Source organism: Anomaloglossus baeobatrachus, chromosome 1 (assembly GCF_048569485.1).
Source record: "Anomaloglossus baeobatrachus isolate aAnoBae1 chromosome 1, aAnoBae1.hap1, whole genome shotgun sequence".
Classification (NCBI taxonomy): domain Eukaryota; kingdom Metazoa; phylum Chordata; class Amphibia; order Anura; family Aromobatidae; genus Anomaloglossus; species Anomaloglossus baeobatrachus.
Genome location: NC_134353.1, coordinates 86,499,595 through 86,520,436, shown reverse-complemented (window position 1 = coordinate 86,520,436; position 20,842 = coordinate 86,499,595). Strand labels below are relative to the sequence as shown.

Sequence of the window (20,842 nt, the reverse complement as noted above, 5' to 3'; positions counted from 1 at the left end):
TATATACGCACAAAGTGTGAGTATATATACATTTATACATGTGTGAATATATATACATTAATGTGTGAGATGGTGACTGGCTACAATGTAAATGACCGGTATGTATCCAATAGGTGGTTAGCTGGTTGTTCTCTGGGATGTTTACCTGGAATATCTATGCGGGTACCTGTAGCGCCAGAAGTTTTGTTAAGGCATTCACAAGGGCCAGGTTTACAGATGGCTGGAGAGATGGGTGGGTCTGGTTATCCACAATACTCCACCCAGGGGTGTGTCTCATGTCTTTTTATTGAGACTGTTTGTTTGGCACATGGCAGTCTGTGTGTGTGAAGCCTCTGAGAGAGGTGTTGTACACTGACCGGAGTCAGTGTGTGTGAAGGCAGCCATACCGCAAAGGTCACTATGTATACTGGCCGGGGTCAGTGGGACACTACTGGGGAAGAAGGTATCTGAACCCGAGCGGGTGTACCTATGGGGTAAAGGACAGTAATATTGTGTGTATGTGCATTTATGCTACAAGATGCTTTGTATGTTATGTTCCTGGAGAGGATTATGGGATATTAATAAACCTGCCGGACTTTTAAATGAATCGTGTGTCCTCTGTGCTACCTCACATTGCAAGTGTAACTCCCATAATTATTAATTGATATATAACTGTCACTATATATATATATATATATATATATATATATATACAGTATATTGTACATATATAATTGCTGAGCCAATCTTATGGATAGTCCTAGGGTGGTTCGAGAATAGTATATACGTGGTTGGAAAAGACAACTTCACGGTGCCATCACGTCTTCATTTTAAAACCATCAAGCTGGATACCAAGCTTCTGGTTTGTATATGTATTAAAGGGAATCTGTCATCAGGTTTTTGTGACCTAATCTGAGAGCAGGATAATGTAGAGGCAGAGATCCTGATTCCAGCGATGTGTTACTTTAGTGGGCTTATTGTTGTAGTTTTTAGAGGAGCAATTGGCCTGCTGGTAGGTCATTCAGTCTAGCCCCCAACACTGATTGGCAGCTTTCTGCCTATTCAAAGTGTGTGGCCGGGGTTATACAGAGCTCAGCATTCAGAGAACTGCAGGAGTTTTAATCAAAACTGAAGCACATAGGAAAGTAAGTGACACATTGCTGGAACCAGAGTCTCTGTCTCTACCTTATGCTCTTCACAAATGGAGTCACTAAAACCTAGTGACAAATTCTCTATAAATAAAATGTTCTATAGTTACGTGTTTTTCGGTTCAATGCGCTTTTCTCAGGACAATAAAACCGACAACAGTGAGAATACAAGTGCTTCCAACACAAAAAAGGCGCCATTCTTTGGCTGACTTAAGGGTATCAGGTGTTGGATCGGATTACTAAGATTGACATGTGTTCCATCCATAGCTTTTATATAGAGCAGAGATTTTACTGAAGTAGCAATGACATCCAATAGCAAGTTGGCATAGTAGGCTACAAGGGACTAGAGGATGGCGGCTTATCACATCACATGGAGCAATAGTGCATGTGTGGAAGCTTTACTCATCATATACTTTTGACTAAATGGACTAATGGCTATCCATTTTAAACTATATCGATATACTGTATATACTGTATGTGTATATATACAGTAGATGAAATAAGTATTGAACATATCACCAGTGTTCTAAGTAAATATTTCTCTAAAGGTGCTATTGAAATGAATTTCTCCCCAGATGTCGGTAACAACCCATCAAATCTACATAGGCAAAGAAATCAAACCATAGATATCCATAAATTGTTATGTGCAATAATGAAAAATGGCACAGAAAATAAGTATTGAACACGCTTTCTAAAATTTAACTAAAATTTTGTCCAAAAGCCTTTGGTTGTGGATGACAGATTCAAGACTCCTCCTGTGTGAAGAAACTAGTGGCATGCAATGCTCAGGTATGGTTTTGGTCCATTCTTCTACATAAACACTCTTCAAAACCTGGAGGTCCCATGGGCTCCTTCTATGAACTCTGAGCTTTAGTTCCTTCCATATGTTTTCTACTGGATTTAGGTCAGGTGATTGTCTTGACCATTCCAGCAGCTTTATTTTCTTTATCTGAAACCAATTGAGAGTTTCCTTGGTTGTGTGTTTGGGATCATTGTCTTGCTGAAATGTCCACCCTCATTTCATCTTCATCATCCTAGTAGACAGTAGCACATTTTTATCAAGAATGTCTTGAACATTTGTTCATTCATCCTTCCTTCACTAACATGAACTTTGTCATTGCTGAATGCTAAAAAATAGCCCCATATCATGATGTTCCCATAGCTTCACTGTTGGTATGGTGTTAAAGGCCAACAAACATGGTGTGTATTATGGCTAGAGATGAGCGAACCGGTCCCGGTTCGGCTCGAGGTCGGTTCGCCGAACGGACCTCCCGTTCGAGTTCGGCTCGTTGAACGTTCGACGAACCGAACTCGAGCCAATAGGAAACAATGGCAGGCAATCACAAACACAGTAAAACACCTAGAAAACACCCTCAAAGGTGTCCAAAAGGTGACAAACAACTCAAACACATTGGAAAGTGACAAGGACATATACTCATGCGAAAACAAAACAGCTGGACAAGGAAAAAGAGGAGGACACACAGATATAGGCATGGCACGCCATTCTAAAATCATGTAAAACACCGCAAGGTGACTCCAAGCATAGTCTCCCTTTTTTTCCAAAAATTGGGCCCCACACCCACCCACCCATTCAGTGGCAGCAGTTGGGCCCCAGTTGTACAATTCACAGCTAGATTTGCAGCAAGCACATTCAAAAATACGCCATTCTTATCCGTCCCCAGGATGACACCGGGGTAGGTAGCAAAGTCTTTCCTGATCCCAGCTCTGTTCATCTTGGCTTCTTTTAAAAACACAGCAAGCAAGGGTTACTCCAAGCGGAGTCTCCCTTTTTTTCCAAAAATTGGGCCCCACACACACCCACCCATTCAGTGGCAGCACTTGTGCCCTAGTTGTACACTTCACAGCTAGATTTGCATCAAGCACATTCCAAAATACGCCATTCTTATCCGTCCCCAGGATGACACCGGGGTAGGTAGATAAAGTCTTTGCTGACCCATGACTTGTTCATCTTGGCTTCTTTTAAAAACAATGTAAGCAAGGGTTACTCCAAGCGGAGTCTCCCTTTTTTTCCAAAAATTGTGCCCCACACACACCCACCCATTCAGTGGCAGCACTTGTGCCCTAGTTGTACACTTCACAGCTACATTTGCATCAAGCACATTCCAAAATACGCCATTCTTATCCGTCCCCAGGATGACACCGGGGTAGGTAGCAAAGTCTTTCCTGATCCCAGCTCTGTTCATCTTGGCTTCTTTTAAAAACACAGCAAGCAAGGGTTACTCCAAGCGGAGTCTCAATTTTTTTCCAAAAATTGGGCCCCACACACACCCACCCATTCAGTGGCAGCACTTGTGCCCTAGTTGTACACTTCACAGCTAGATTTGCATCAAGCACATTCCAAAATACGCCATTCTTATCCGTCCCCAGGATGACACCGGGGTAGGTAGATAAAGTCTTTGCTGACCCATGACTTGTTCATCTTGGCTTCTTTTAAAAACAATGTAAGCAAGGGTTACTCCAAGCGGAGTCTCCCTTTTTTTCCAAAAATTGTGCCCCACACACACCCACCCATTCAGTGGCAGCACTTGTGCCCTAGTTGTACACTTCACAGCTACATTTGCATCAAGCACATTCCAAAATACGCCATTCTTATCCGTCCCCAGGATGACACCGGGGTAGGTAGATAAAGTCTTTGCTGACCCATGACTTGTTCATCTTGGCTTCTTTTAAAAACAATGTAAGCAAGGGTTACTCCAAGCGGAGTCTCCCTTTTTTTCCAAAAATTGGGCCCCACACACACCCACCCATTCAGTGGCAGCACTTGTGCCCTAGTTGTACACTTCACAGCTAGATTTGCATCAAGCACATTCCAAAATACGCCATTCTTATCCGTCCCCAGGATGACACCGGGGTAGGTAGATAAAGTCTTTGCTGACCCATGACTTGTTCATCTTGGCTTCTTTTAAAAACAATGTAAGCAAGGGTTACTCCAAGCGGAGTCTCCCTTTTTTTCCAAAAATTGTGCCCCACACACACCCACCCATTCAGTGGCAGCACTTGTGCCCTAGTTGTACACTTCACAGCTACATTTGCATCAAGCACATTCCAAAATACGCCATTCTTATCCGTCCCCAGGATGACACCGGGGTAGGTAGCAAAGTCTTTCCTGATCCCAGCTCTGTTCATCTTGGCTTCTTTTAAAAACAATGTAAGCAAGGGTTACTCCAAGCGGAGTCTCCCTTTTTTTCCAAAAATTGTGCCCCACACACACCCACCCATTCAGTGGCAGCACTTGTGCCCTAGTTGTACACTTCACAGCTAGATTTGCATCAAGCACATTCCAAAATACGCCATTCTTATCCGTCCCCAGGATGACACCGGGGTAGGTAGATAAAGTCTTTGCTGACCCATGACTTGTTCATCTTGGCTTCTTTTAAAAACAATGTAAGCAAGGGTTACTCCAAGCGGAGTCTCCCTTTTTTTCCAAAAATTGTGCCCCACACACACCCACCCATTCAGTGGCAGCACTTGTGCCCTAGTTGTACACTTCACAGCTACATTTGCATCAAGCACATTCCAAAATACGCCATTCTTATCCGTCCCCAGGATGACACCGGGGTAGGTAGCAAAGTCTTTCCTGATCCCAGCTCTGTTCATCTTGGCTTCTTTTAAAAACACAGCAAGCAAGGGTTACTCCAAGCGGAGTCTCCCTTTTTTTCCAAAAATTGGGCCCCACACACACCCACCCATTCAGTGGCAGCACTTGTGCCCTAGTTGTACACTTCACAGCTAGATTTGCATCAAGCACATTCCAAAATACGCCATTCTTATCCGTCCCCAGGATGACACCGGGGTAGGTAGCAAAGTCTTTCCTGATCCCAGCTCTGTTCATCTTGGCTTCTTTTAAAAACACAGCAAGCAAGGGTTACTCCAAGCGGAGTCTCCCTTTTTTTCCAAAAATTGGGCCCCACACACCCACCCATTCAGTGGCAGCACTTGTGCCCTAGTTGTACACTTCACAGCTACATTTGCATCAAGCACATTCAAAAATACGCCATTCTTATCCGTCCCCAGGATGACACCGGGGTAGGTAGATAAAGTCTTTGCTGACCCATGACTTGTTCATCTTGGCTTCTTTTAAAAACAATGTAAGCAAGGGTTACTCCAAGCGGAGTCTCCCTTTTTTTCCAAAAATTGGGCCCCACACACACCCACCCATTCAGTGGCAGCACTTGTGCCCTAGTTGTACACTTCACAGCTAGATTTGCATCAAGCACATTCCAAAATACGCCATTCTTATCCGTCCCCAGGATGACACCGGGGTAGGTAGATAAAGTCTTTGCTGACCCATGACTTGTTCATCTTGGCTTCTTTTAAAAACAATGTAAGCAAGGGTTACTCCAAGCGGAGTCTCCCTTTTTTTCCAAAAATTGTGCCCCACACACACCCACCCATTCAGTGGCAGCACTTGTACCCTAGTTGTACACTTCACAGCTAGATTTGCATCAAGCACATTCCAAAATACGCCATTCTTATCCGTCCCCAGGATGACACCGGGGTAGGTAGCAAAGTCTTTCCTGATCCCAGCTCTGTTCATCTTGGCTTCTTTTAAAAACACAGCAAGCAAGGGTTACTCCAAGCGGAGTCTCCCTTTTTTTCCAAAAATTGGGCCCCACACACCCACCCATTCAGTGGCAGCACTTGTGCCCTAGTTGTACACTTCACAGCTACATTTGCATCAAGCACATTCAAAAATACGCCATAATTAACCGTCCCCAGCATGACACCGGGGTAGGTAGCAAAGTCTTTCCTGATCCCAGCTCTGTTCATCTTGGCTTCTTTTAAAAACAATGTAAGCAAGGGTTACTCCAAGCGGAGTCTCCCTTTTTTCCAAAAATTGGGCCCCACACAGACACCTTATCAGTGGCAGCACTTGTGCCCTAGTTGCAAACAGGATGTTTTGATTTGCATCAAGCACATTCCAAATCAACAAGCATTTACTCTCCCCAGGATGACACAGGGGTAGTAAATTCCTTCTGGATCCATGACTTGTTCATTTTGATGAACGTCAGTCTGTCCACATTGTCACTGGACAGACGCGTGCGCTTATCTGTCAGCACACACCCAGCAGCACTGAATACACGTTCAGAGACAACGCTGGCAGCTGGACACGACAAAATCTCCAAGGCGTAAGTTGCGAGCTCTGGCCATTTTTCTAGGTTTGAAGCCCAAAAGGAGCAAGGCTCCAGTTGCACAGTCATGGCATCGATGTTCATTTGGAGATACTCCTGTATCATCCTCTCCAGCCGTTGACTATGTGTCAGACTTGTTGTCTCTGGTGGCCTTGCAAAAGAGGGTCTAAAAAAATTATGAAAAGATTCCATAAAATTGCTGTTACCGGCACCAGATACGGTCCTACTGGTACGGGTAGACTGTTGAAGATGACGAGACCGTCCCATGTTTGTCAAGTTACAACTGGGAGATTCCCTCCCTGCACCTGCACGGTTGTTTGGTGGAAAAGCCGAGCTAAGATCGAGTAACAGCTTCTGCTGATACTCCTGCATACGTGCGTCCCTTTCTATGGCTGGAATTATGTCACAAAATTTGGACTTGTACCGGGGATCTAATAGTGTGGCAATCCAGTAGTCATCATCACTTCTAATTTTGACAATACGACTGTCATGTTGGAGGTAGTGCAACAAAAAGGCACTCATGTGTCTTGCGCAGCCATGCGGACCAAGTCCACGCTGTGTTTGTGGCATAGAGGTGCTACCCGTTCTTTCTTCCTCTGACATCTCCCCCCAACCTCTTTCAACTGAAATTTGACCAAGGTCTCCCTCATCCGCTGAGTCTTCCATGTCCATGGACAGTTCGTCCTCCATTTCTTCATGTTCTCCTGCACCTTGCTCAACATTTCGCCTGCTACTATGCGCCCTTGTCGATCCCTGTCCCCCATGGTCCCATGCCTGCTGCGTTGGTGATGATGAACGTCTGGACCTTGGTGATGTTGTTGTCCCTTGCGCATATGAATCCTCCTGTAGTTCCTCCCCTTCATGTTGTCCCACCCCCTGACTCCGAATAGTGTTTAGCGTGTGCTCCAGCATGTAAATGACTGGAATCGTCATGCTGATAATGGCATTGTCAGAGCTAAACATATTCGTCGCCATGTCGAAACTGTGCAGAAGGGTGCATAGGTCCTTGATCTGAGACCACTCCATCAGGGTGATCTGCCCCACCTCTGCATCTCGTTGGCCCAGGCTATACGTCATGACGTATTGCACCAGGGCTCTGCGGTGCTGCCACAGTCGCTGTAACATGTGGAGAGTTGAATTCCAGCGTGTCGCCACATCGCATTTCAGGCGATGAACCGGCAGGCCGAAAGACTTCTGGAGCGATGCAAGTCGCTCTGCTGCGGCGCTTGAACGGCGGAAGTGAGCTGACAGTTTTCGTGCCCTGTTCAGAAGGCCATCTAGGCTGGGATAGTGTGTTAAAAATTGCTGGACGACAAGGTTCAACACGTGAGCCATACAAGGTACGTGTGTCACCTTGCCCAGGCGAAGTGCCGCACCCAGGTTTGCAGCATTGTCGCACACGGCCTTACCAGGCTGCAGGTTGAGTGGAGACAACCATTTATTAAACTCGGACCGCAAAGCTGACCACAACTCCTCAGCTGTGTGACTCTTATTCCCAAGACATGTCAAGCTAAAGACCGCCTGATGCCGTTGCGCTCTGCTGCCAGCATAGTAATGAGGGGTGCGTGATTCCTTCTGCGCAGTGAGAACGCTGGTGGCCTGACCAGGCAGGCTTGGGGTGGAGGTGGAGGACCCAGATGAGGTGGAGGATGCAGAAGCTGTGGCGGAACTTGGACAGACATAGGATTGACACACAAGTCGTGGGGACGGCAAGACTTGTGCAGCAGACCCTTCACCATCTATCACCATAGTTACCCAGTGCCCAGTCAGCGACATGTAACGTCCCTGTCCATGCTTACTGGTCCAAGTATCGGTGGTGAAATGCACCCGTTCACACACAGAGTTTCTCAAGGAAGCGGTGATGTTGTGTGCGACATGCTGGTGTAGCGCGGGCACACCTTTCTTAGAGAAGTAGTGGCGACTAGGCATCTGGTACTGGGGCACAGCGACAGACATAAGGTCTCTAAAATCCTGTGTGTCCACTAGGCGGAAAGGCAGCATTTCGGTAGCCAACAGCTTACAGAGGGATAGAGTCAACCTCTTAGCTTTGTCATGGGTCGGAGGAAGTGGCCTTTTATTTGACCACATCTGAGGGACAGAGATCTGGCTGCTGTGTGTAGACGGGGTTGAGTAGGGTGTCCCTGGAAAAATGCAGGTTTGTGAGGAAAGTGCAGGCGGAGACATGATGTTGCCTTGATCCAACGTTGGTGCTATCGATGTCTGAGAGAGCTGTACACACTCACTTGTTTCCCCTTCCAAACCAACTGACGACCTTACAAGCAAACTGCCTGTTGCGGTTACAGTGGTGGAAGTTTTGCGTGGAAAAACAGGTGTGACAGCTGTCCCCACAGTCCTAGAAGATGAAGAGCGCGCGGATGCACTGGAAGGGGCGGGCGGTGGATGGTTCGCTCCGCTAGGCCACATTGCAGCACGGTGAGCTTCCCACCGGGACTTATGATATTTATTCATGTGACGATTCATGGAAGAAGTTGTCAAACTGCTGAGGTTTTGACCTCTACTAAGAGAATCATGACAAATGTTACATATCACATGATTTGGGCGATCTTTTTCGATGTCAAAAAAGGACCAGGCTAGGCAAGGCTTAGAGGCCATGCGACCTGTTGATCCACCCCGAATAATGCTCATAGGCAGAGTGGTGGCTGAGGATGCAGTTGTAGACGTGCTACCAGTGCTCCGACTCTGTCCAGGAAGGCGCAAGGTAACTTCGTCGTCGGTTGCATCCTCCTCCACCGCCTCTGTTGACCTCCTCGAGTGCCTGACTGGGGGTTGACAGTAGGTGGGATCTAGAACGTCATCATCAATTGTTGTGTTTGCACTCCCCTCCCCCTCAGACCGAGCCTCTTCTTGCCCTGACCGAATATTTAAGTTGTCATCCCAATCGGGTATCTGCGTCTCATCTTCATCAGTATGTTCCTCATTGTCTATAACCACAGGTGTTACAGTTTGTGACAAAGGGTCAACATTATGCTCAGAAACTTGGTCCTCACGGCCTGAATCAGAGTCACAAAGGTTCTGGGCATCACTGCAGACCATTTCCTGTTCTGTACTCACTGTAGCTTGGGAGCAGACCTCTGATTCCCAGGCTATAGTGTGACTGAACAGCTCTGCAGACTCAGCCATCTCAGTTCCACCATACTGTGCAGGGCTGATGGAGACTTCAGAGCTAGGAGAAATCAAGTGTGATTGGGATGACAACTCAGAGGACTGGTGTTTTTTGGATGCGGTACTTGAAGTGGCTGAGAGGGCACTTGTTGGACCACTTGAGATCCATTCAAGCATTTTCCTTTTTTGCCCATCATCTACCTTTCTTCCTGTTGTTCGTGTCCGTAAAAAAGGGAGCACATCGGATTGTCCACGGTAAGTAGTAGACATCTTACTTTTGCTGGTAGATGGTCTATCTTCAGCAGATGATAATGGAGCTTTGCCACCTTCCCCACGGACAAAACCTTTTTTGCCTTTTCCACCACGCCTCTTCCCCTTTCCACCAGCATCTGTCATTTTGCCACTCATGTTGATTGCGACAAGATTGTGGACTGAAAATGTGGTAGTAAAAATTGAGAGGTGGTGAAGATTGCAGTGGTGGTTTAGCTTTATTAACAGCAGAATAATAAAGAATAAATATCCCTGACAATGCAACTTAGTTATAATTAGTTGGAGTGTGCAACGCAGGCAGATGCGCTCTGCAAATGTCTTGGCACTAGTGGGACTATAGCAAAGTCCAATAGCCACGTATAGGATGCCACTAGGTACACTGAGTGTTTGCTAGTATAATGGCTTAGTTATAATTAGTTGGAGTGTGCAACACGGGCAGATGCGCTCTGCAAATGTCTTGGCACTAGTGGGACTATAGCAAAGTCCAATAGCCACGTATAGGATGCCACTAGGTACACTGAGTGTTTGCTAGTATAATGGCTTAGTTATAATTAGTTGGAGTGTGCAACGCAGGCAGACGTGCTGCAAATGTCTTGGCACTAGTGGGACTATAGCAAAGTCCAAGAGCCACGTATAGGATGCCACTAGGTACACTGAGTGTTTGCTAGTATAATGGCTTAGTTATAATTAGTTGGAGTGTGCAACGCAGGCAGATGCGCTCTGCAAATGTCTTGGCACTAGTGGGACTATAGCAAAGTCCAATAGCCACGTATAGGATGCCACTAGGTACACTGAGTGTTTGCTAGTATAATGGCTTAGTTATAATTAGTTGGAGTGTGCAACGCAGGCAGATGCGCTCTGCAAATGTCTTGGCACTAGTGGGACTATAGCAAAGTCCAATAGCCACGTATAAGATGCCACTAGGTACACTGAGTGTTTGCTAGTATAATGGCTTAGTTATAATTAGTTGGAGTGTGCAACGCAGGCAGACGTGCTGCAAATGTCTTGGCACTAGTGGGACTATAGCAAAGTCCAATAGCCACGTATAGGATGCCACTAGGTACACTGAGTGTTTGCTAGTATAATGGCTTAGTTATAATTAGTTGGAGTGTGCAACGCAGGCAGATGCGCTCTGCAAATGTCTTGGCACTAGTGGGACTATAGCAAAGTCCAATAGCCACGTATAGGATGCCACTAGGTACACTGAGTGTTTGCTAGTATAATGGCTTAGTTATAATTAGTTGGAGTGTGCAACGCAGGCAGATGCGCTCTGCAAATGTCTTGGCACTAGTGGGACTATAGCAAAGTCCAATAGCCACGTATAGGATGCCACTAGGTACACTGAGTGTTTGCTAGTATAATGGCTTAGTTATAATTAGTTGGAGTGTGCAACGCAGGCAGACGTGCTGCAAATGTCTTGGCACTAGTGGGACTATAGCAAAGTCCAATAGCCACGTATAGGATGCCACTAGGTACACTGAGTGTTTGCTAGTATAATGGCTTAGTTATAATTAGTTGGAGTGTGCAACGCAGGCAGACGTGCTGCAAATGTCTTGGCACTAGTGGGACTATAGCAAAGTCCAATAGCCACGTATAGGATGCCACTAGGTACACTGAGTGTTTGCTAGTATAATGGCTTAGTTATAATTAGTTGGAGTGTGCAACGCAGGCAGATGCGCTCTACAAATGTCTTGGCACTAGTGGGACTATAGCAAAGTCCAATAGCCACGTATAGGATGCCACTAGGTACACTGAGTGTTTGCTAGTATAATGGCTTAGTTATAATTAGTTGGAGTGTGCAACGCAGGCAGATGCGCTCTGCAAATGTCTTGGCACTAGTGGGACTATAGCAAAGTCCAATAGCCACGTATAGGATGCCACTAGGTACACTAAGTGTTTGCTAGTATAATGGCTTAGTTATAATTAGTTGGAGTGTGCAACGCAGGCAGATGCGCTCTGCAAATGTCTTGGCACTAGTGGGACTAAAGCAAAGTCCAATAGCCACAGATAGGATGCCACTAGGTACACTGAGTGTTTGCTAGTATAATGGCTTAGTTATAATGAGTTGGAGTGTGCAGAGGACAAGAGGGTACAGTGGCAGGATTGTGGGGCCTGGGTAGAGGAATGGAAGCCTGCCTTTCTATTCCCTCCTAATGGTGAAATGCAGGGAGGAAATCCCTGACCTTGGCTGCACAGACGCTGGCGCTGTTTTCAGGACCTGTCACCTTAACTCTGACCCTGCCGGTTTGAGCCCTTAAAAGGACTGCTAGAAAGTGCTCTCCCTAAGCTGTCTAACGCTGTGTATGCAGCGCATACAGCTGTATCGGCTATAGGACTCAGGATGACGGAGCTGCAACAGTGATGTCTGACACCAAAGACGCAGAAGGCAGATAATGGCGTCCGTGAAGAAAATGTCCGGTTTTATAATGCAGGGACATGTGACATGCAGATCCTATCACACATGCCGTTGCTTCTCTGGCTCAAAGTCCACTTAGCTGTGTGTGTGTCTGTGATTGGCTGACATGCTGGCCCGCCCCACAAGACGCGCGCGCTTAGGGAAGGAAGACAAGAAAAAAAAAAAAAAAATGGCGATCGCCATTATAGAAACAGCAGTGATCTGAAGGCGCTGTTCACGCACACTATACACTGAAATGTGATAATAGTTTGATTCACAGAGTGACTTACACTATTACAGCAGAAACCAAGCTATGATTTAGCTGTTTTTTGGCTGCTAGAACCGTTCTCGAACGTTTCTAGAACTATCGAGCTTTTGCAAAATGCTCGAGTTCTAGTTCGATCTAGAACATGCCCCAAAATCACTCGAGCCTAGAACTGGAGAACCACGAACCACGAACCGCGCTCAACTCTAATTATGGCATCCAAGGAATTAAATTTTGGTCTCATCTGACCAGATTATATTCTCCCAGTATTTCACAGGCTTGTCTAAAGCGGGCTTTACACACTACGACATCGCTCAAGTGATCTTGTTGGGGTCACAGAATTGGTGACGCACATCCGGTCGCTTTAGCAATGCCGTTGCGTGTGACACCTATGAGCGATTTTGCATCGTCGCAAAAACGCTCATCGGTGACATGGGGGTCCATTCTCAAATATCGTTACTGCAGCAGTAACGAAGTTGTTCCTCGATCCTGCGGCAGCACACATCGCTCCGTGTGACACCGCAGGAACGAAGAAGCTCCCCTTACCTGCCTCCCGGCCACAATGCGGAAGGAAGGAGGTGGGCGGGATGTTCGTCCCGCTCATCTCCGCCCCTCCGCTTCTATTGGGCGGCGGTTCAGTGACGCTGCTGTGACGTCGCTGTGACGCTGAACGAACCGCCCCCTTAGAAAGGAGGCAGTTCGCCGGTCACAGCGACGTCGCAGGGAAGGTAAGTAGTGTGACGGGTCCGGGCGATGTTGTGCGACACGGGCAGAGATTTGCCCATGTCGCATAACCGATGGGGGCGGGTATGCACGCTGGCGATATCGGTACCGATATTGCAGTGTGTAAAGTACCCTTAAGTGTTGTTGTCCAAACGTGTTTATTCAGCAATGTAGACTTGTGTGGTGAGGGTGCATACAGGCCACAGAAATTGAGTGCAATCCTTATTATTTTCTTTGAAACAATTTGAATAAGTGTACCTGCTGATTCCAGGTCTTTCTGTAGTTTTCCACAGGTGGTCCTTTGCCCTTGGCATTTCTTCTGAAAATTTGCAGATAGTACCTGATTGTGGCTGTTTTATGGTTAAATGATGTCTTTCCATTTCTGGATTATCAGTATGTTTTGTAGCAATAAGGTTGCAAAGGTCTTGCGCCAGCTCACTGGTTTTACCCATCATGAGATGTTCATTGTACCAAATTCATCAAATAGGTGCACATGTGAATTTGGAGCAAAGTAAAAATATTGGCTTTTTTCCTGTCACTTACAAATTTTGCAACTTTCTTAGCCAAAAATCACAATTTTTTCAAAATGTCACTAAATTATGGATTTAGGGTAGAAAACCACATCAGAGGGGACTAGCACAGTTGTTGCATCACTTATAAACAAGTTGTTTCATCATGGTGGATCCTCTTTCCATTTATTACTGACTTTTTCATGAGTTCATGGTGAGGTTTATACATTTTTTTTATATTGGCTTTGATATTTTCACTTTTTAAAAAGATACCTAGAAAGATGTTTTTTTTTTTGCAATATGAAGCAAAATGAAATACATCCAGAGACAAATCCTATAAACACCATAACAGTTCCTGTAAGAAAAAGTGTTGGTATTTATGTACATATGTCGAGCACATGTTCCCATCCACAATACGATGACCTACCGGCTAAATGAGAACAACATGTTCTCCCGCCTCCTAAGGAAAGAAATTTGGTTTGAATTTTACTTTGGAAAGAATTTTGATTTTTCAAATAGAAATGAAGATTAGGTGGACCGTGCGCTTTAGAGGAATTACCACATCTGGAATTAATAATTGCTTTAAAATGAATATGGCGTGTCTCTCCATAAAGGAAATTAGCCATCTAATAATAATAATAATGTTAGTCTTCTATAATCCGTGGGATGTGTATGGCGTGTACTATTGTTAACAGATTTTATAAATTACATCCATGATAAAACAGGTTGAACACAAAAAAATCGGAATAATAAACAATAGTAACATTCTATCACAAGGAGGTCTTTACAACCATCGGTAACTGTCATTGCGGCGTCCGGATCTGTGAAGACTACAGATTCCGACTCTCTGCCTGCTAACTTCTGCGATGTCTGTGATCAGTGCAGGGAGACTCAGGCGTTAACCCACAGACTTGTAGTTCATAGGCAGGCTAGGAAGAGTTAATCTCTGCTGGGCTGCTTGTTAATCTCCTTTGATCACATTCTATGAGGGAGCCAGTCACATTCTCTCCCCTCATGTATATTCTGGCTGAGCTTTTGCATTAATGCCAGCTATAGCTAGTCTATACTGGTCTAGTGAGGTGTTGTGATCCAGACTTATTAGTGGTTGTAGTACTTTTTTGCTGTGAGCGAACCATTAGGGGTAACCCGAAGTTAGGGATAACCTAGGGTTCACTAGCATGAGGGACAGTATAGGAGCCCCCTGTCCTTTGCTATTCCACAGTCACATTATGACACATTCATCCACCATAACGAGAGATTCAGGGCATTCAAGGTACATTTTTCAGCCACACAAGATGCATGTCTATAATTAATTACCGTAAATGGTGATATTTACTATTTCAGGGTCTAATGATCAACTAACTAACATAATAGAAAAGACAATGAATATGGGTCTACAGGAGGTTTTTACAAGCATTGGAATCTGTCATGGCGACATCTAGATCTATGAAGACTACAGATTCCGGCTCTCTGCCTGCTAACTTCTGTGATGTCTGTGATTAGTGCTAGGAGACTCGGGCATGTATGGCTGTACTATTGTTAACAGATTTTATAAATTACATCCATGATAAAACAGGTTGAACACAAAAAGGGGAAATAATTAACATTCTGTCACAAGGTCTTTACAAGCATCGCCGACTGTCATGGCGGCGTCCGGATCTGTGAAGACTACAGAATCTGGAACTCTGCCTGCTAAGTTCTATGATGTTTGTGGTCAGTGGAGGGAGACTCGGGCATCGACCCACAGACTTGTAGTTCATAGGCAGGCTAGCAAGAATTAATCCCTGCTGAGCTGCTTGTTAATAATTTGATCACATACTGTGGGGGAGCCAGTCACATTTGCTCCCCTCATATATATTCTGGCTGATCTGTTGCATTAATGCCAGCTATAGCTAGTCCATACTGGTCTAGTGAGGTGTGGTGATCCAGACTTGGTTGTAGTAATTTATTGCTGTGAGGGAACTATTAGGGGTAAGCCTGAGGCTAGGGTTCCCTAGCGTGACAGACAATATAGGAGCCCCCTGTCCCTTGCTATCCCACAGTCACATTCTCTCTGTTGGCGTCCCTCAAGGCTCTGTCCTAGGACCCCTACTTTTCTCTATCTACACATTTGGCCTGGGACAACTCATAAAGTCCCATGGCTTTCAGTACCACCTATATGCCGACGACACCCAGATCTACCTCTCTGGCCCAGATGCCACATCTCTGCTGTCCAAAATCCCGAAATGTCTATCTGCCATATCCTCCTTCTTCTCCTCTCGCTTCCTAAAGCTCAATGTGGCCAAAACTGAACTAATCATCTTTCCTCCGTCTCACCTACACTCTCCACCTGATCTATCTATTACAATAAATAACACCACGCTCTCGCCAGTACCCAAAGTTCGCTGCCTCGGAGTGACCTTTGACTCTGCCTTATCCTTCATACCACACATCCAATCCCTCACCACCTCCTGCCGTCTTCAACTCAAAAATATTTCCAGAATCCGCCCTTTCCTCAATCTGCAATCTACTAAAATGCTAGTGCATGCCCTCATAATCTCCCGCCTCGACTACTGTAACATCCTCCTCTGTGGCCTCCCTGCCAACACGCTTGCCCCTCTCCAGTCCATCCTTAACTCTGCTGCCCGACTTATCCACCTCTCTCCTCAATACCACCCCGCTTCTCCTCTCTGCATGTCCCTCCACTGGCTTCCAATCTTCCACCGTATCCAATTCAAACTTCTAACACTGACCTACAAAGCTGTGCATAATCTTTCCCCTCCGTACATCTCCGAACTAATCCCCCACTACACTCCAACACGTCACCTCCGGTCCTCCCAAGATCTCCTCCTCTCCTCCTCTCTCATTCGCTCCTCACACACCCGACTCCAAGACTTCTCCCGAGCATCCCCAGTCTTCTGGAACTCGCTGCCTCAACACGTCAGACTATCCCCTACCCTTGCAAACTTCAAAAGGAACCTGAAAACTCATCTGTTCAGAAATGCCTACAATCTACAATGAACTCGCTGCCGCCCGACCACCGTGCGGAGCTGCCGCCCGACCACCGTGCGGAGCTGCCGCCCGACCACCGTGCGGAGCTGCCGCCCGACCACCGTGCGGAGCTGCCGCCTGACCACCGTGCGGAGCTGCCGCCTGACCACCGTGCGGAGCTGCCGCCCGACCACCGTGCGGAGCTGCCGCCCGACCACCGTGCGGAGCTGCCGCCCGACCACCGTGCGGAGCTGCCGCCCGACCACCGTGCGGAGCTGCCGCCCGACCACCGTGCGGAGCTGCCGCCTGACCTACACCCCACCTATTGTCTCCTCCCCATAATCCTATAGAATGTAAGCCCGCAAGGGTAGGGCCCTCTTCCCTCTGTACTAGTCTGTCTACTGTAACTTGTATACGTATTTTGTATGTAACCCCCTTATGTACAGCACCATGGAATTAATGGTGCTCTATAAATAAATAATAATAATAATAATAATAACATTATGACACATTCATCCACCACAATAGGAGATTCAGGGCATTACAGGTATATTTTACAGCCACGTAAAATAAACGTCAATAATTAATTAAATAGTGATTTTTACTATTTCAGGGTCTGATGATCAACTAACTAATATAACCAAAAACACAATGAATAGGGGTCTACAGACGTGAGTGTCCTTCATCTACAGTGATACCTTGGTTTGGTCCATGCTCGAGCACAATAATGGTCCACCAAAGTACAGTAGAAAACAACCCCATTTGTAGCTAACTTTGTGGTTGATCATTTCATAAAAAAAATCACCATTGATACAACCTCTTTCTTATGCTGTTAGCATAATATGACTACTCATGTCCACGGTATTTCTGGTGTGCAATTTAACAAGCATTGTAGATGGCCGTAGACCTGCAAAATTGCATAATATTTTCCAATATGTGGGAAGAGCTGGGTTTTATTGTTGCAGGTCTAATACTACATCTTCCCCACTATTACTAAGGGTATGTGCACACGTTTGTATTCAGAACGAAATCCCACCCAGATTTTCATGAGGAACACGCTACAGTGGGGTTTTAATTTTGTTTTGTTTCCATAGTGATTTTTGGATTATTTTGACCAATGTTTAATATTTTACAGCATTTTTATGTCATATATTTTACTTTTATTTTCCAGTGTTTTGTTTTTTTGTGTTTTTTTTTTTAAACTCCATATAACAATTAAGCAAAAACGCTTGTAAAATACTCAAAATGACACTCGAGCATCTTTTGGGCATTTTGTAAGACTTTCCAATGACTTGTATTGTAAAGTATTGAGCATCTTCAGAGCTGGAAATGCCTGAGGAATGGTCAGATCACGTCTTAACCACTTGGCTTCTTATTTATAGAAATGTCCTGCCCAATGTGCTTCTTTTTTACTCATTGTAAATTGACCTTTGGTGTGTGTTTCAAATCTATAACATGTCAATTTCTTATGTGGGTACACAGAGTTTTAACTGCAGATTTTCCCCTTAGACTTGCTTTAGTTGTGAAAAATCTGTTAGAAAAAAATGTATATGGATTTCTGCATGTTACATAATTTAAATAATTAGTGCAGAGAAGCTGCAGAAAATCTGCAACATCAAAAAGTCACCAAATACTTATCATGGGAACATAGCCTTAAAGCTTATACTCTACAAGAGAAAGAGAGGATCCCACTGACCATAAGCGCTTACAATCTACAGAATAGAGAGAGAGGACCCTGCTGACCATAAGAGCTTACACTCTACAGGAGAGAGAGGACCCTGCTGACCATAGGATCTTATACTCTACAGGATAGAGAGGATCCCACTGACCATAAGCGCTTACAATCTACAGAATAGAGAGAGAGGACCCTGCTGACCATAAGAGCTTACACTCTACAGGAGAGAGAGGACCCTGCTGACCATAGGATCTTATACTCTACAGGATAGAGAGGATCCCACTGACCATAAGCGCTTACAATCTACAGAATAGAGAGAGAGGACCCTGCTGACCATAAGCGCTTACAATCTACAGAATAGAGAGAGAGGACCCTGCTGACCATAGGATCTTATACTCTACAGGATAGAGAGGATTCCACTGACCATAAGAGTTTACACTCTACAGAAGAGAGAGAGAAAGGACCCCACTCACCATAAGAGCTTACACTCTACAGGAGAGAGAGGACTCCACTGACCATAAGAGCTTACACTCTACAGGAGAGAGAGAGGACTCTGCTGACTATAAGAGCTTACACTCTACAGGAGAGAGAGGACCCCACTGACCATAAGAGCTTACACTCTGCAGGAGAAAGAACTCCACTGACCTTAAGAGCTTACACTCTACAGGAGAAAGAAAGGACCCCACTGACAATAAGATCTTACACTACACAAGAAAGAGAGGACTCCACTGACCAAAATAGCCTACACTCTACAGAAGAGAGAGAGAGAGGACCCCGCTGACTATAAGAGCTTAAACTCTACAGTAGAGAGCATGAGAAGATCCCACTGGTCATAAGAGCTTACACTCTACCGGAGAGAGAAGACCCTGCTGACCATAAGAACTTACACTCTTCAGGAGAGAGAGAACCCTGCTGAACATAAGAGCTTACACTCTACAGAACAGAGAGACTTAACCAGTGATTCTGGAGTAAGAAAATGTGCTCCACTGTGAACCACTGATCTGTGATGTCCCAGGTCCTGACCACCGCTGTACAAGGTATGATAATCCCCTATATGTTATGGATGCAGGGTATTATGGAGAGGCCAGCATGACAACGCAATATGATGTTAGCCCACTCTCTGATGCTTCAGCAGTGTGGGACATGGTGTGGGACAACCAAATATTAAGTTGAGGGTATGAACACTTTTGTTCGGCCTATTTAGTGGGTTTTGTTTTGAAATTATATCCATTTGCCTTTTTTTCAGTTTTTTTGTGTTGTTCCAATACACACTAAGGAAATAAACGTGTAATTGCAATAATTTTTGGGAGAAATACTTCATTTTCTGGAACAATTTCAAGGGTGCCAACACTTTCGGCCATGACTCTATGCTGGAGAACAGAACACAATGGTGGTTATAGTACACACCCCATTATAGGATTGGAGGCTCCTTTACAAATTTCGGATGATGATTGATCGAAAACATTCTTGATTGTGATGTATTTTGCATATATAAAATATTCACAGCAAATCTTCTTTGATCTCTGTAAATTTATTTAAGTCACCAGAGATCAAAAAACTTTGGCATTGTCTGAGGTAATGTGCACTCATTCCACAGGATGATGAAAACATCTTATTTGAAGTAATGCTACATTACTGAGCTATGACCTAAAGTTAGTTGGCCTGTGTGTATAGTGAAGGAAATAATTATTTGATCGCTTGCTGATTTTGTAAGTTTGCCCACTGACAAATACATGAACAGTCTATAATTGTAAGGGTACCTTCACACTTAGCGATGCAGCAGCGATCCGACCAGCGATCTGACCTGGTCAGGATCGCTGCTGCATCGCTACATGGTCGCTGGTGAGCTGTCAAACAGGCAGATCTCACCAGCGACCAGTGAACAGCCCCCAGCCAGCAGCGACGTGCAAGCGACGCTGCGCTTGCACGGAGCCGCCGTCTGGAAGCTGCGGAGACTGGTAACTAAGGTAAACATCGGGTATGGTTACCCGATGTTTACATTAGTTACCAGTGTGAGCAGGGAGCAGGGAGCCGCGCACACTAAGCGCTGGCTCCTTGCTCTCCTAGCTACAGTACACATCGGGTTAATTAACCCGATGTGTAATGCAGCTACATGTGCAGAGAGCAGGGAGCCGCGCACACTGAGCGCTGGCTCCTTGCTCTCCTAGCTGCTGTACACATCAGGTTAATTAACCCGATGTGTACAGCAGCTACATGTGCAGAGAGCCAGAGCCGGCAGCAGGCAGCGTGAGAGCTGCGGAGGCTGGTAACTAAGGTAAATATCGGGTAACCACCTTGGTTACCCGATGTTTATCTTGGATACAGCTTACCTCAGCTGTCAGACGCCGGCTCCTGCTCCCTGCTCGCTTCATTTGTCGCTCTCTTGCTGTCACACACAGCGATCTGTGTGTCACAGCAGGAGAGCGGCTTTGAAGAAAACGAACCAGGGCTGTGTGTAACGAGCAGCGATCTCGCAGCAGGGGCCAGATCGCTGCTCAGTGTCACACACAGCGAGATCGCTAATGATGTCACTGCTGCGTCACAAAAAGCGTGACTCAGCAGCGATCTCGGCAGCGAGCTCGCTGTGTGTGAAGCACCCCTAAGGGTTGGTTAATTTTAACAGTGAGAGTAT

At 45.6% G+C, this 20,842-nt stretch overlaps 1 protein-coding gene across 1 annotated transcript in view; it reads right to left on the bottom strand.

Annotated features, from left to right (window-relative positions):
* Positions 1-20,842, bottom strand: part of C1QTNF7 (C1q and TNF related 7) — a 178,472-nt gene that overhangs the window by 115,566 nt on the left and 42,064 nt on the right. The gene's annotated exons all lie outside the window — the stretch shown is intronic.